We start from the raw sequence: 11,016 nt of genomic DNA on the forward strand, positions 1-11,016 counted from the left end.
CACACAACTCCTGTGCTCCTTTCACTCAAACCCTGGGAGGTTTACGCTTTCCAGGCCTTGGCCAGCTGAGATTCTAACTACACCTCCTGCTTCAGCGCTTTCCTCCCTCATCATCCAGGCTGCTCTGTCACTGCTTTATTTACTCCACATGCAGAAATCTGTACCTACGAGGTAGATAGGGTATCTTTCTACTGGGAAACAGCTTGTGCCAACCCAGATGAATTCAGAGTCAGGGTGTCTTGGTCTGAAAGAGAAACAAAATACCACTGAGCACTGATGACGCATGGCAAATCACATGCTGAAGAAGGGCTGGGTTCCCTGTGCTACGAGCTTCTTGTACTGTGTTAGCGTTTGCAGGAGGCTTCTGCTGACTGAAGTTAGGGTGAGTAACAAAGATGGCTTTGGTGTGCAGGCTTCACTCCGCTGTTCTCTGCCCGCTGAGTTCTGACTTGCACCAGCGTGGGCAGTAGTCCCAGCCACGGCAAGACCCTCCCCCTATAAGTGTGCAAGTTTGAGAGAGGAGGATCACTGGGGTCTTGGATGGAAGCCTTTCCACCCCCTATTAAATGAGCCACAGACTTAGAATCAACACTGACTCAGAATTTTCTGGGTTTGAATCATAACGTGCCTCAGTACTCTTTCCAAGCAGTCATTCACCAATCACTTTCTCTTTTCTGTTTTACCCCCTGCAATGAGCCAAGAGCCAGCACTACTTCTACCCAGAGTAGGGGATCCTTGGGGATCCAACCTGAGAAAGGGACTTGGCTTGGTGCTTCTGATCCCAAAGTGACAGGGGGCTGCTGGGGCTGCAGCATCTGCCACAGTTGGAGGTAAATATGAAACTAAATGCTGGTCTGGAGAAACTAGATTATTGTCACCTTGACCATTAAAAACCAGAATGAGGACAATGGCGTTTTGTACTTTGTAATGGGTTGCTTTGAAGAAGTTGTGTAATGACAGCAACCATTGTATACTTCAGTGCCTCACAACGGTCCCATTGTACAGTGCCAAACCCTGAAGCCCAGGTCACACAGCTGGTATGTGGTAAGGCCTATCTGCCCCCCAAGGCTCCTGCTCTTAACCACCATGCCACATATACGTGCACTCCATCCCCAACCCCGGCCCTGTATACATAAATACACTCGACACTCCCCACCCCTCTTCAGGATTTCTGCTATGTTTATTAGTAGAACCAGAACAAAGCATAAAAACACGCTTAAAACCTGCATCGTGTAGAATTTACAAAGGCCTCTTTGGCTTCCCACCCAGCCCTGGGAAGTGAGTGAGGCAGCTGATGTAACTGTTGCAGCCACCACAGTGCAGACCAGCCAGGTAACTGGCCCTAGGTCAGAAGGACTGCCAACCACAGAACCAGGGACCACACTAGTCTGGTTCAAAGCTAAGTTAGGGTGTTTTCAGTCCTAGTTTTTTGTGCTGGTGGCCCAGATGGAAAGGTTCAGCCATCCAGATAGGCTTTCATAGGTTTAAAAAAAAGGGTCGGGGGGAGATACTCAACAGCCACTGGTTCTGGGGTTTCTGAATTCAGGGCAGTTCTCAGTTGAGGCATTTTGGGTCATCCCAAAAATCTGCTGGTGAGTGGGATCCTCCTGGCATTAAATAGGCTGGGCCAAGGATATATTGCAACATTTGGACATGTCCTAACGGAAAGATACCTAAAATTCATCACTGAGTGAAAAATGCAAGTTAGTTGTCATGATGATGCCCTAATGAGTGCATTTTAAACTAGTCTCTACTGTGCAACGTGTGTTGTTCCTGTTTGGTCTCGTAAACCACACCATGCTGAACAAAACCCTGTAGGTACAGTTTGGGAGACGTCTGGTTGCTTCCTCAAGAGATTGCTTTGGATGGCATTGAGAAAGTGCCCTTCCGAGCCACAGGGCCCCTTCCCATGCCCACCAACAGTATAAAGTGTGCCCATCCCTGCCAGGAACTCCTTAAAGCTGACTTTGAGTTCATTGGGGGAAGAAGTTGGTGCAGAAATGTGGGTTCCCTGCTGCTCCCTCTATCCGAACTGCATTTTAGGGGGAAACTGGTGTCAGGACTTCTCCCTCCCAGGGCCAAGTAAGGAGGTCTTCCTTCTTTAAAACGGGCTTTGCTCCCTTGTCAAGGGCTATGACTGTGTCCTCCCCTCCCCCCTTCAACATCCTCCGCCTTCTCAGGCCAGGCCAGGGAAGCAGAGCAGCAAAACATTGTTGAACGTAGTGTCCAGCCTGGTTCCCGGTCTGAGCAAGCTCCTGTGCCGTGTGCCCGCACATCTCTCTCTCTCTCTCTCTCAGCAGTCTCGTGCCTCGCCCCACGTCCAGTCCCTCAGCAAGTCCTCCAGGTTCTGCTGCAAATGCATCCCAAACCCAGCCACTTACCATCCCTCCCTACTATCTCCCTGGCCCGTCGTCCATCTCTCACGTCAACAACTGCAGTGACTTCCTTGTTGGTCCCCCTGCTCTTGCCCTTGCCCCTGACAGTCTGTTCACACACAGTCACCACATCCATTACTCTCTTCCTTTTAAAGCCCTCAGGAGCTCCTCAGTAGCCCTAGAAACTTCTTCTAAAGCCTGAAGAGCCCTGCAGGACCTGTCCCCTGCCCATCACTTAATCCCTCTGTCCTCTTTTATTCTCCGTCTTATCCTAATCTCCAGCTGATGCATTATACACTCTGATTCCTTTGTCCCTCCACTAGATTATAAGCTCCATGAAGCAGAGGGTTTTGTATGCTTCACCCATGTACCCTGAGCACCTGGCACAGTGCCTGACACATAGTAGGTCCTCAACAAATAACTGGTTGGATGAACCTGTGAAACGGAGATAAGGCCTCCCCATCTACTCCCTTCCTCCCGACACAGGTTCCCATTCAGCCACAGGGGGGCATCATTCTAAAGGGTGCTATAGCTTCAGGTTCTTCTGGAAAAGACACAGGCAGAACAAAAAACAGGTGTGGGTTGGGGGGTAGGGGGCCCAGGGTGTAAGGGAATGCCCCCCAGCACTTTCCCCACCCTGCCTGGGCTGGACTAGGAAGGTTATTAAGGGCCAGTTACCTCCACAGTGAGCACCTGAGATCCTCAATGCCGGGACCAGTTCTTTAGCTTCTACTGATGATAATAGCAGCCACCATAATTTGAGCACTAACTTTGTGCCAGACCTTGTATATACCTTACTTCATGTAGTTTGACAACACCCAAAGGTACCGTGGTAGCCCATTTTGTGGAGGAAAATACTGAGGCCTAGTGCGGTGAAGGGATTTGCCTGAAGTCACACACCAAGTAAAAGAACCAAGACTTTGAATCCCCCAGCTGCCTGACTCCAAAGCCACGGCCCTTGACCACCAAGCTCTACGGCTGTGAAAAAGGCCCAAGGACAGCGGTGGGAGGAATGATTGGGACACATGGGGAGAAGGGCAGCAGGAAATCAAGGAGGACTTCTGGGAGGAGGGCACCCTTGAGCTGGGCTGTGGAGGATGTTCATTAACAAGGAGGAGAAGAGTTTTCCTTCCTCAAGAGACAAACCCACAGGATTTGTGAAGGCGTGGGGCAGGCAGATCTGGCTCTGAATTTAGGTTCCATCTTTTACCAGGTATGACGTTGGACAAGTCCCTGGAGCCAGTGCCAGGGACCGCATCTTGTCCCTACTGAGGGACAACACTAAGTTCCCCTCTGGACTTGTGGGATGAGAGAAGACTAAGGAAACCAAGAATGGACTCCAGAGCCCTGGGGTCAAGCCCTTCCTCCTCAACTCAACTTCTCTGCTCTGCAGTTTTCCCATCTGTAAAATGGGCTCTCAGCAGAATTATTGTATTGTTAGTAACAATTACTGTATGCTAGTAACACTGTTTCCCAAACCTGTGAGCGCCTGTGTCCCCAGATCAGCCAGTACTGTTAGTTTTGACAGGAACACTCAGCCTCCAGGGCAGATCTGGGACACCTCAACTCCCTGAAAGTGATGGGGTGTATCCAAAGATTTCAGACTGATAAGATGGCAGGTCAGCTTGCAACCTCTCTCCCCGGGACGGGGGTTTGTCCTTTTCTGGATGATTTTCAAACAGGAACTTGGAGGGCAAGGCCCCAATCAGCAGAGACACCAAAGGCTCTTAGCAGGTGGGACCACGTGACCCCATGGAGATGGGATGGCTTTCCTTCCAGGCAGGCCAGACAGGTCCCCAAATCACCAGTTGTGGCCAGAATTCAAGAGAGACTTTGGCCATCTGAACACTCTCAGCTCACCAGCCAGATGACAGAGATCTAAAGTTGCGGGGGGGGTGGGGCGCGGGAGGTTGGGGGGTGAGAGTTATTGCAAAGGCCAGACAATTATCTAAGCCAAATTCCTGAAGCCCCAAGGGCAGAGGTAGAAGTGACCAAGAGACAAAGTGCCCAGTGCCCTGAGCTGGACTTGGATCTGAATCTTGCCACACCCCTTACTGGCCGTATCCTCTACCTGAGCCTTAATGTCCTCATTTCTAAAGGAAGATAATAATTATATCTGCCTCAGAGGGTTACTGTGAGAATTAAATCAAATAACGTGTATAGGCACACACTCATGAAGTGTTAGTTGTTACCTGCATCAGGGCAGAAAGCAGATAAGCCATGACCTCAGACCTCGGCTTGCTAAGGGCAGCTGAGATCTTGAGCCCAAGGAAATACATTTTCTAAAATCCAGGTTTCTTGCAGATTTAGGAGATTAAAACAAGTGAGAAATATAGCCCACAGTAGCCATCAGTCAACAAGGGTTGGTAAGCACCTCCTCGGTGCCAGGCCCAAGGGGTCATGGTGGGGTTCCTTGAAGGTTGCACCCCATGTACAGTCTGCAGGGGAGAGTGACAGTAATTAAAGGACACTGAGGAAGGTGAGGGGCAAGACAGACCCCAGGAGCTTGTCACAGGTAGACGTGAGCTGTCAGGGAGCCAGAGAGCCTTCCCCAAGGAGAGGACTTTGGTGCTGACAGCTGGACATTGTGCAGGATTCAGCCAAGTGGTCCGAGGGCTGGTGAAGAATGTTTCAGGAGGAGGGAGCAGAAGGTGCAAAGGCCAGGAAGCCCCAGAGTGTGTAGTGCATTCTGGGAGCCAAGTGAGGTACGCACACATGAATGAATGCATAGCTTTGAATCAGTCTTTGTAATGCAAGATTCTAAATGAATTTAACCAGATGGTTAAGTAAATTATGGCACATTCACACAGTGAATACAATGCAGCCATTTTTAAAGAATGAGTGCTCATGCATGAAAATGAATGTTCTCCAAGACGCCTGATAAGTCATTTCCAAGACTAGGGCTTACCGCGTTCCAGACACTGTTCTCAGCCCTTCACAAGTTTTAACCCATGATCTTCACACCAACCCCATTAGGGAGAGAAGAAAGAGAAACATGGAGTGTAGATTACTTGCCCAAGGCCATGCAGCCAGTAGGTGGAGGAGGCAGGATGTGAACATGAGGACCTGGTTCCAGAATGTGTGCTGGACCATTTCCCACCCTCCCTTGGAACGTGTAGTTTGCTTCTGTAGGGGAGGCAAAACTTTACTCTACCTGTCTTAGGTTTTTAGCTAGGACTCTAACAAATAGATTAACAAGAGGAAAACAGTTTATTAATGCGTGCAGTGCACAGCACACAGGAGAAACCTAACAAATAGTACAGTAACTCATCCTACATATGAACGAGTTCTGTTCCGAGAGCACATTCGTAAGTCCAATTTGTTCGTTAAGTCCAACAGGTTAGCTTAAGCACCCAACTAACACAATCGGCTATATAGTACTTTAATACGTTTATAATACTTGTCACACAAATAATACATAAAAACAAACACAAAAAATAAAGAACACATTTTTAATCTTACAGTACAGTACCTTAAAAGTACCGTAGTACAGGGCTTCCCTGGAGGCGCAGTGGTTGAGAGTCCGCCTGCCGATGCAGGGGACACAAGTTCGTGCCCCGGTCCGGGAAGATCCCACATGCCACGGAGCGGCTAGGCACGTGAGCCATGGCCGCTGAGCCTGCGTGTCCGGAGCCTGTGCTCCGCAACGGGAGAGGCCACAACAGTGAGAGGCCCGCGTACCACACACACATACAAAAAAGTACAGTAGTACAGTACAACAGCTGGCATACATACAGGGGCTGGCACCGAGTGAACAGGCAAGAAGAGTCACTGACTGGAGGAGGGAGAGGAGGTGGGAGATGGTAGAGTTGAAGGATCGTCAGCAGTAGGAGACGGAGGGCAAGCTGCAATTTCACTCACGCGTGACGTTGATGGCACAGGTTCTGGCTCCTTGCTGGATTCAATTCTATCTACCCTCTTGAAAAAAATGATCCAGTGATGTCTGGATACTAGCTCTTTTTTTCTCATCATAGATGACATGGTAGCACTGGATTGCATTCTGAACTGCTTCGTGTACCGTTCTACATTTGGGTCCTGTGCCTCAAAAACTAACAGTGCCTCCTCAGATAAAGAAAATCCCCTTGCCATTCCCCACCTCATGAATCTCTTCAGTTCTTCAGTTACTTCTTCTTCCTCTTGTCTCTCTTGGTCCTTTCTCTGGGCCTCCAATTCCATCAAGTCTTCATTAGTAAGCCCCTCGTGTTGCACAGCAAGGAGTTCAATGAAGTCGTCCTCTTGCAGATCTAGCTCCAGCTTCTCACTTAGGGTCACTAAGTTGATGAAGACCTCTTTGGACTCCTCATCTACCTTCTCAAATCCACAAAAATCATGAACAAACTGTGGGCAAAGGTTCTTCCAAACCCCATTCATGGTGATGGCTGTAAACAAATGCCAAGCAAAGTCAATGTTTTTATGGTCTTGTAGATGTTATAGTCTTTCCAAAATTGTCAAAACGTTGTTCCTGAATTGTCACTCACCTTTACAGCCTGATGAAAAGTGTGATGTAAATAATGTCTTGAAAGTCACTATAACTGCCTGGTCCATAGGTTGGATGAGCGACATGGTATTCGGTGGCAATGCACTACTTTGACATTGGGATGAAAGTCGTCTGTGAATGGAGGGTGGCCTGGAGCCCTGTCAAGCAGCAAAAGAATGTTGAATGGGACGTCCTTCTCCAAGCAATATTTCTCTACCTCTGGGTCCTGGAAAATGGCCTGTGTAACCCATGCATTGGAGTTACTCTTCCACACAACAGGAAGAGAGCCCTTGGCTATGTTTTTAAGGGCTCTTGGGTTCTCTGAATGATAAACTAAGAGAGGCTTCAGCTTCATATCACCAGAAGCATTGCCACCAGACAACAGTTAGCCTATCCTTTGCTGCTTTATAGCCTGGCATCAACTTTTCCTCCTTACTGATGTAACTTCGGTCTGGCATCCTCTTCCAGTACAGTCCTGTCTCATGCACATTAAAAACCTACTCGGGTAAATCCACGCCTTCATCAATAATTTCTCAAAGCATTTCAGGAAATTCCCTGGCAGCTACCGTATCTGCACTCTCTGCCTCACCACTTACTTTTATGTTTTGAAAGTTGGCTCTAGCCTTGAACTGATGAACCCAGCCATGGCTGGCAGTAAAAGATGCACCCTCTGATTCTTCGCTGTGTTTCTTCTTCAAGTCTTCATAAAGGCTTTTAGCTTTCTCTTCAATCAGCATTAAGCTGAGCCGGAACTTCGACGCTGATGCTGATCCTGCATCCACACACTAAGAAGTTTCTCCACCTCCTCCATCACTTTTCCATGGTTCTTCAATATTTTTGTTGACATCATTGGCACAGCAGACTTCACATGTTCCATGATCTTGTCCGTGTTCTTTAGAATCCTGACAATGGTTGAACGATTCATGTTACAAGAACAAGCGACGACTACCATCTTTTTGCCTCGCTCCACTCTCTCAATTATTTTGTTTCCATCGTTATAGCTTGGTTCTTCTTATTAGTACCAGCTACATCACTGCTGGTTTTATGCTTGCTTCTGGACATCCTGGGCTTGAAATAAAGATACTGTACGGGGACTTCCCTGGTGGTCCAGTGGTTAAGAATCCACCTTCCAATGCAGGGGACACAGGTTTGAGCCCTGGTAGGGGAACTAAGGTCCGACAAGCCACGGGGCAACTAAGTTTGCGCGCCTCAACTACTGAGCCTGCGCACTCTGGAGCCTGCGCACCACAACTAGAGAATCCTGCACACTGCAATGAAGAACCTGTGTACCAAAACGAAGACCCAGCATAGCCAAAAAAAGAAAAAAGATACTGTACTACTATACTCTATACAGTACTGTATGGTAAAGTACACAAAAGTACAACCACTTGTAGAGGATGCACACACATGACAATGTATGCCAGACATGTGAACTAACTTACGTGATTGGACATGTGAATGCACATTTGCATCTTTGAAAGTTCAAAACTTGAAGGTTCGTATGTAGGGAACTTACTGTAATTCAAAATGGCAGCTTAGAATTCCAGCATCCTCAACAAAGAACAGTAAGTTTGTAGAGAAATGACAGGACAGAGCAAAGCAGTTTTAGTCTTCCAAAGATGGCAGATTGTGGGAAAGTAAATAAATGGGAGGGAACAAATGGAAGAAGGTTTGTTTGCAGATTCCTCTGGTGTCATCTCTGGGCTGAAAAGTCTGTCTCTAATAAAAGGAGAATATCCTGCCTTTAGGGGGGAAAATGGGGGAAGCTTCTTCTGGGTTTTCTGCTTCTTAATTGTCTTCAGTTTAAAATAATTTTTATGTCAAAGAGGCACATTTTGGGATGACATATTCTGCTTTCCTTCACTTCCATCCATATAAAATAAACTTGATACAAATATGTATTTGCTTGTATCTGTATAGACACCACACACATGCTGGAAAGACGCACCAAATGGTGATTGTGGGGAGAGGAGGCACCTGTGTGGCTCAGGGACAGAGTAAGAGGACTTATGTTACACTGTTTTTGGTGGTTTTTTTTAAACTTTAGAATTTTGAACTGTGCACTTTTATTGCCTATTAAAGATCATGCTGGCTGGGGGAAGGGAATGGATTGGTAACACATACACTGTGGATGAGAGTGTAAATTGTTAGGATCACCTTGGAAAACAAATTCTCCTAGGTGTGTACCCAAGAGAAATGAGCACATTTGTCTAAAAAAGGCATTTCAATAGCCCCAAACTGGAAATGTTGACATGAAACAAATAGGCTGCCAGATGTTTCTCCAGCAAAGATAGACTTATTCAGGATCAGCAGAGAATTGCAACTCAGGGTCTGCAACCGTGGTGAGCCACGTGCAAGTCCCTGCACTGCAAGGAAAGGAGATCGCTTTTATAGAGGGGAAAAGGAAGTTGGAGGGCTGTAGTAAACAAAGAGTCAATGGCTTTTCATTGGCTGAGTCCTTGCCAGGAGAGAAGAGGAGTCCTTCTTCTTCCTGTTGGGCTCTGCTATCATTGCAGGGTGTGAGAGCTCCCCCTACTGGTCTCCCCACTCTGTTTAATTGCGGTTTCTGTTTATTAATTTTTTTACAGAAACATCCAATGTTTCCATTAATGGTAGAATATATAAATAAACGTGGTATGTTTACACAGTGGAATACTCTGAACAGTGCAAATGAACCGATGACTGCTACCTGCAAATAACTGATGAATTTCACAAACATAAAGTTAATCAAAATAATCCAGACACAAAAGAGCAAATACCCCATGATTCCATTTATCTAAAACTAATCTGTGGTGTTGGAAGTCAAGATAGAGGGTACCCTTGGGAAAAAGAAAAGCAGCCAAGGAAAGGGCCCAAGGGGACTTCTTACTTAGAGGCTGGTCATATGCTATTTCTTGTTTGGGTGATGGTTTCTCAAGTGTATTCAGTTTGTGAAAATTCATCAAGATGCACACTTTTGATTTTGTAATTATCTATATGTATGTTACACATGAATAAACTACTTTAAAATGAAAAAGAGAGAAGCATGGAGGGATTTGCAATCGGCAGGGTGAGAGATGAGAGAGTGATTGAACCTGGCCTGCGAAGCTGGCAGTGGGGTGGGGAGAAGTGGGTGATTTGAGGGGTGGGGAGGGAGTAGGATTTTCTCAATTGGTGAAGGGGGCATGAGAAGCCAGGAGGGTGCCCCGCTTCTGGCCGCTGCTTATGGTGGTGCCATCAGAGACATGGAGAAGCTGGTGGGAGACACAGGCCTGTGGGAGTATGAGAAGCTCAGCTTTTGCAGTGCCTGCGAGATGTGCAGGAAAACCGTCATGCAGAGAAGTGGCTGGAGGGGTCTGGATTCACAGGAAAGATCTGGAATCTTTCATTTCACAAAGCCCAACCTGGAGCTCAATCCAGGAGGAATTCTACTCACTGGGAACCTATCTGGTCAAGAGAAACACAGCCTTGTGCCTCTGAGATTTGTCACTGGAGCCCTGGTGGCTTTATGGAACCTGGCAGGTCTAGCTGGTTGGGGGCAGAGTGGGGACAGATCCTGTCTTTCTCAGTGGTCAGGGCTCTGGGGCTGGGCCTCAGGAAGGTCAGTGAATGAGAAGGGGTGGAGTAGATGTCCTCCGGGGCCGTAGCCCTTGGCTTTAGGAGAAGTTAGGTCAAGGGCTGAGTTATAGTAACTCAGCGGGCCATTGCCAGGTGGTTCCAGTGTGGGCCACTGGGGCCCATCTGTACCACAATCAAGGGGGTGGACACAGGAAACTGATGTTTCACAAAGAAACTCAATGTAGTCTCTCTATGGAAAGTGAAATATGCTCTCTCCTTAGAGAGGTCGGAGGATCCCTCTACAAGGTATCTATTTCCAAGTGGTCACAAGACGAAACGCTCCAAGCCACATGCACCACTGCCTGCACCACCGTCTTCCACCACTCCTCCCCTGGCAGCCATCACCTTTGCCACCATCCCCACAATTACCTGTACCTCCTCCTCCTCCACCATCCCCAGCACTGGCTCCTCCCCCATCTCCCCCTCCCCCATCTTCCATTTCCACAACCATCATCCCTACGTCTTCCAAACCCAAGCTATCTGAGAATGCCCCCAATGCACAAGGACATTTTTTTAAGGAAATATATTAATAACTACTTTTTCTGGGTATACCTAATCATTTGAAAC

The sequence above is a fragment of the Hyperoodon ampullatus genome, assembly GCF_949752795.1.
Source record: "Hyperoodon ampullatus genome assembly, chromosome: 14".
Classification (NCBI taxonomy): Eukaryota; Metazoa; Chordata; class Mammalia; order Artiodactyla; family Ziphiidae; genus Hyperoodon; species Hyperoodon ampullatus.